The 6,610-nt window shown below is 37.7% G+C and overlaps 1 long non-coding RNA gene across 2 annotated transcripts; it reads left to right on the top strand.

Moving 5' to 3' along the window:
• Positions 1–2,439: 2,439 nt before the first annotated feature.
• On the top strand, positions 2,440–6,330 carry LOC126829434 (uncharacterized). Of its 2 annotated transcripts, none has more exons than XR_007683400.1 (4): positions 2,440–2,533; positions 3,358–3,551; positions 4,139–4,207; positions 6,130–6,330. It is a non-coding gene; the product is annotated as an uncharacterized LOC126829434 (long non-coding RNA). The 2 variants fall into 2 exon arrangements; XR_008789043.1 differs by lacking the exon at positions 2,440–2,533 and adding an exon at positions 2,890–3,103.
• The last annotated feature ends 280 nt before the right edge of the window (positions 6,331–6,610 follow it).

Below are 6,610 nucleotides of genomic sequence, written 5' to 3'. Positions count from 1 at the left end.
TTATTGTGTCCCAAAAAAAGTGACGGACAGACAGACGGGCGAGCCCATTTTAATAGTCCCCTGCTTTCTTCGAAAGTCGGGGGACAATAAATAATATCTAACCCTTCGGTTGAGACAAAAATATAAGATCGGACGAATCATACAATTTTCCGTTACCTGCCTAGTTTTCATACACGCGAATTTCCAGTACGATGAAAATAATACGCAAAAAATGCTGTTTTTATTTCCCACATGCGGATAAATAGCATGACATAAATACGTGTGGACTTGCGCCTGTAACCGGGTATGAAAATATATTTTAATCTTATTTACTTCTACTTCTAGGAATTTATTAAAGCAATAGATATGTTTTATTTATTGATTATTTGTTGCATATCATAATCAAATTTTATCCATATGGTGGATTAACACATCGGGAAACAGAATAAGAAAATAAAATTTATTCAAGTTCTGAACATGTTTAATTTATTGATTTATTCGCATGGCTGCCATGTTGCATATCATAATCAAATTTTATACATATGGTTGATTAAGCTACCAGGAAACAGAATGAAACAATAAAATTTCACGGCAAAAAGTATATAGAGTTAGTCCAGCCCTTATTTACCTTCTCAATTCACAATTATAATACCAACTTGACAATGGGGTCCGCCGTCGACATTCCACGCTAGGTGGCGCGCGTGTATTAGGGGGGATACCTATCAACATGGCAGACGACTACCGACTCGGCTTTTGAAATGTTCTGAACACAAACGTGGTCATATTTTCAACCTGGCTGGACTGCTGGAGGTTTAGCTGGGTATAGCCTAGGCCTCGCTATGCCAAATCAAAACAAACCGGCATGGGAATTCCCGGATATGACCTGCTAAACCTTTGACCTGCCAAACGAGCTTGCGAACAATACCTGCTTTATGTTATTAGAATAAGTAATTCTAGGAAGTTTAAATGAATTATTTATGAATATTAATCATGCGTGGAATCAATGGAGGAAACAATAATAGGGTACCGGTAGGCGTATTTAATCTACTATAGTCTAGGCCTTGCTGGTTGTAATAATTTTATAAGCTTATTCATATGTCTATTATTATTATTATGTTAACCACTTTCGTTATCGTGGCCTATGTAAGATTTTGCCGATAACTTTGAATTTTATAGTTTGGTATGTGATATAATGTGTGGAAATAACAATAGGCTATGTTGTTAATGTAAGCCTTGTTGCTATTTTAAAACTAACACATTTCGATATGAAGACCCTAAAATAGCCGTAATTTTAAATTCACTAAAAGCTGTGTGAAAAAAATATTGACATTTGGCATGTAGGCCTGGTCAACTTTTTAAGTCCATTAAAGGAGCCAAGTCTTCTACATTGCAAACATGACTTTTTGTTCAATTTAAATTAACATTGAGGTTGTTATCTTACCGTGAAAAGTTGGACTTCTTATCCAATATTTTAGACAAAATGAAAATTTTAAAATTAGCACACGAATCGCGTACCCTAGGCTGCTTTTGAGCGCCATTTGGATGAAGCAACTCGATGAACGAGGCTAAACATATCTCATGTAGGAGAATACTACCGGTGTAGACTGGAATAACCAGATTCCAAAGACTGCCATTCAATTCAGACTCTTTGCATATTTCGCCAAAAATAACTGATTAGAAATTACAATAAAAACAGAAATGATTGAATGTAAATCAGTTTACATACATTCATATTACATTATCATATGTGTTGCGACCCATTTGTTTCCAATTATAGATGCCATAGAATAGCGTTTTAGCTCCTTTAAATGTTGTTTTTTTTCTTTCAGATTAGAATCGTATGACCGCAATGACAACTTCAGGGGGCCTGTCATTATTCTTCCTGATATGGTAAACACCGAATGGCCTATCACTGGTTATCAACAGTTAACTAATGAACACAAAGAGCATTTGCCTGTAATTAATTTCCATCAAATTGAAGGCTATCTCTTATACAGAATGGCAGGTAGATAAAGACCTCTATATCTTTCATTTTTAGTAATGTGTGTGTGTATTCTGAATTTGAATAGTTCAAAAATAGTAATGGAAACTGAATATATTGAAAATTCATTACAATTACTTTATTCTGACTCTGAAGTCTGAGCAATGTAACACGACTGTTTGAAGATACTGTGTAGGTTGTTCATTGTTGTAGCAATTATACTATAGGCTTGTTACGTCCACTCAACACAAACTAGATCACTTTGGGACTAAAATATGGTTCAATTTTATTTCAATAAATCCCTTGCGCATAGGGGGTCTATAGCTGTTAACCACCCCCACCCCATCTTAATTAATGCATACGGTACTTAAATCACTAATTATGAATATGGTCATATCATAAACAAATATTGTTTTTCATTTAAAAGAGGATAAACAAATATCTGGAGATTTGAAGGCCCTTCAAATGGGAAAAGATATGGCGGATGGTGGGAGAGTGCTTGCTTGCTCAGTTATACTAACTGCAAGCGATACATATTTCAGTGGCATAGTTGGTGCTGCCATGAAAAATAAGGTAAATCATGTTATTTTACAGCACAGTTTAAGGCTAGGTGGTACATTACTCATCACACTTAGTTATGCTTTTAACTAGAGACTGATGTGACAACAACCTTGACCTCTTAATTTAGAGGCAATCCAAATTGTGGGATAAGAAAAAAAAATTATGTTGACCACTTCTAAAGACCCCTACGCGCAAGCGAATTATTGAAATAAAATTAAACCATATGTTAGTCCCGAAATGACCTAGTTTGTGTCACGTGGATGTTAAACCCCATTTCTCTCTCTCTCTATCTGGTACAAATGTAACATACACCATCTCCAACAATGATCCATATTATTCATTTGAAAATTCTTGTCATATTAAAGGTGACGTACAACTACAAGCTTAAAATCCACTCAACTGGTGACCCCATTACTTCCCATTGTGAATGTCCAGCAGGCAAGGGGCCACATGGTACATGTAAGCATATTGCAGCAGTTCTATTACTTCTGCAATGGTTCACAGAGACGGGCGAAATTAAAGTAAAGAAGTCATGCACTGAAAACATTCAAAAATTTCATAAACCTAAAACCATGTACGAAGGTAAATATTGTTATTTACACACTAATTCAAATTAAAATCTAGCAGAGATTTGTTATTTTGAATTTAAATTGAAATACCCAAGATTTGAATTTAATATGCATCGGAATAGCTCAAATGAAAATGCTTGTGAATTTTGTTTAAAATATTAAAATTAAATGTAATAAACTAATAAAATATGTGTGCTACTTAAAAGTGACCCAAATATGGTTTCTTAAATTTTAGGATAAGTATTTATTACAAAAATTTTATTACAGGTAAGCCGGTCTTCTCAGAGGAAATTCCGACAAAAAGAAAGTGTATGGATGAAATGTTGGACGATCCACGACCTATAAAACGTCGAAATAATGCTGGTTATACCGATTATGTCAGAAACCGTATGATCAATTATGTTCACCATTCCTCTCAAGATCTGGCAATGCGATATTTGTTTCCTGTAACTAACATTCAGGTAATGACTATATACAGAGGCGTAGCCGTGAAATATATATTGGGGGGGGGGGCCGCAACCCTAACCCCTAACCCTATTTTAAAACCCCTAAAAAATATAAACAAACACCATGTGGCCATGCTGTCCACACAACTCGTTTGCTGATTGGCCCACCGCGTGCAAAGTATTATGGTTATGTGGCTGGCTGAGCGGGCGATAAATATTTGGTTTAGGCGATAATGTTTTTGGGTACCTACATGCGATTCACTCTGATAAGTGGCAGAAAAAAATTAACTAGACATAATTTTATGGAACACAGTTACTTTTCACTTCACACATGTTTCAAGGATGATTCTCTCTGTGTTTTATTTTAGCAATGTAAACCATATTGGGATATGTACAGATAGAATCTTAACTAATCCTAGTAATTGTTGTAAATAAATAGGAGTTAGGATCTACTATGTAAATTTTTTGGGGGGTCCAAGTATATTCAGACCCCCCCAGAAAAACAATTGTGACGCCCATGACTATATAGGGTGGTGCAGAAGAGCCCATAGATATTGTCCATGAGACACCAAAATAATTCCAAATCACTTTTAATTTTACAGATTGCAAGTGAAGACCATAAGTACCTGCCTTTGCCATTAACAGAATATTTGGTTGACAGAGCTATACAGGTAAATGCTATGATAGTTAATGTTTCAGGTTGAAATTACAACTATAATGTTTTTTTAGTGTGGGACAAACAACAAATATGCAGGGGTGGCCAGCCTTTTACATAACATGCACCAATTTATACATTTTTCCCAGTTTCATTTATTTAACATATTTTAAACTGAGAACAGAGTAATGTGAAAGGAGATAGCATACCTAAAAAGATGTGCACATAATAATAAAATCTCTAAAAATGAAGGGTAGTCTTACTGTATTATACTATTCAAAAAAAGTAGGGGATATTTGATTTTGGGGGCATAATACTAAAATATGCAAATGACTACGAACAAAGTCACTATAGAACCTAACAGAAGAAACATTTCCAGTTACATGTGACGCCCAAACGCACCAATAGCTACCGCATGGAATGCATGTGATGCTTGGGATCATCATGGGGGTCCAACCCAAGATTTGCACGACTCTGACTTTGAATGTTTCAGTCATTGTGGCATTGAATTCCAGGGTGGAAACATCAGTTTAATTGTTTTAGTGACCAGAAAACAAATTTTGATATGGGTCGGCTTACCCAAAATGAAAGGTTACGTGCCCTTGGCATGCTACAGATCGGCACAACACAGGCGGTTGTGGCGCGGACGATGAATGTTTCTCAGTCTGTCATAAGCAGGCTATGGTCCAGATACCGTGATACACAATCTGTACAGGACAGACCACGCTCAGGTCGACCAAGGGCGACAACGCAAGCCCAGGATCGATTTATCTGTACCTTGGCCTTGAGAAATCGTGTCATCACAGCAAATCAGATCAGCGCTCGTCTTCAAACAGACACTGGTGTGAGAGTGAGTGGCCAGACGATTCGGAATCGACTGCATAGGGGTCACCTTCGCGCCCGACGTCCTCGCGTGATCCCTTGTTTGAGAGATCATCACATTCAGGCAAGACGTCGTTGGTGTAGGGATCGTCAACACTGGGATAATCGACGCTGGAGCAATGTGACGTTTTCAGATGAGTCAAGGTTCACTGTTGATTTTTTGGACAGACGTAGGAGGGTGTGGCGTCGTCGAAACGAGCGCTTCCAAGACGTTAACGTCATCAGACATGATCGATTTGGGGGTGGTTCTGTTATGGTGTGGGGAGGCATCACTGTTGCTGGAAGAACGGCTTTACATGTTGTTGCAGGGCGTGTTACAGGCCAGTACTACCGGGACAACATCTTGGCAGTCCATGTTGTGCCGTTCGCACGACGTCATGGCCGCCGTTTCATCTTCCAGGATGACAACGCAAGATGTCACAGGGCCAGGATCGTTACAGGTTACCTCCAACAACAGAACATCACCACATTACCTTGGCCAGCACTGAGTCCCGACCTCTCCCCCATCGAGCATGTCTGGGACATGCTTGGACAGAGGTTACGTCAACGTCAACAACGTCCTGCCAATGTCCAAGAACTTGCTGCTGCGTTGCAACAGGAATGGGACAATCTGGACCAAAATGACCTTAGACGTCTCATTAGGAGTATGCCACGTCGGATCAATGCTTGTTTGGCAAACAGAGGAGGATTTACCCGTTACTGACTTGGTTGTGATGCTGTGGTAACTTTGCTGTTTGACCCCGGGTATCATTTTACCCTTATAATGGTCAGTCTGTCCCTTACTTAGTCTAACGATCATTTGGAATAAATCGATGAATGTGAACTTCATTTCATTTTGTCATTTGTTTCTTCGTCAGTTTCATTAGGTGACTTTAATAACACTTAAAAATCAAATATCCCCTACTTTTTTTGAATAGTATATTATTACAAGGATGCGATGAGCCATGTTTGATGACCCTTGATTTAGTACATCGTTAAACCCCATTTCATTTTGTGTACAAAAATGGAAAACATTTCACAACCTACCTTACATGTGGTATTTTAAATCTTTTCCAGGTTACGGACCAAACAATAGAAGAAATAGAACAATATACAAGAAAACAGGCAAAGTGTAAACTGTGGTATAATGAAAGAAGGTGGAGAGTAACAGCCCTCGCGTTTCGGGGATGTAACTAAAATGACTTGTCGCAGGAATATTAAAAAACTATGTTCAAGCGTATTCTCTTTCAATAAAATTAATACCATGCCAATAATTCATGGCAGACAACATGAAAAAGATGCTGTCAAACATTTTAAGTCTTTGACTGGGCTAAAAGTCACGCCAGCAGGATTATTTCTTTCTTTTGATTACCCATTTTTAGGTGCATCCCCGGATGGAATCATAGATGAAAATACAATTCTTGAGGTTAAATGCCCCTTCAAAGGTAGAAATGATCAGATCAAACCTGGAACATCTTTCCCATTTTTATGTTATAATTCTATGAATGAATTTGTGTTAAATTGCAACAGCAAATATTATGATCAGGTTCAGGGCCAG

The sequence above is a fragment of the Patella vulgata genome, chromosome 8 (genome assembly GCF_932274485.2).
Source record: "Patella vulgata chromosome 8, xgPatVulg1.2, whole genome shotgun sequence".
Taxonomy (NCBI): Eukaryota; Metazoa; Mollusca; class Gastropoda; family Patellidae; genus Patella; species Patella vulgata.
The sequence above is the reverse complement of the archived record's forward strand: the minus strand, read 5'-3'. Positions and strand labels throughout refer to the sequence as shown.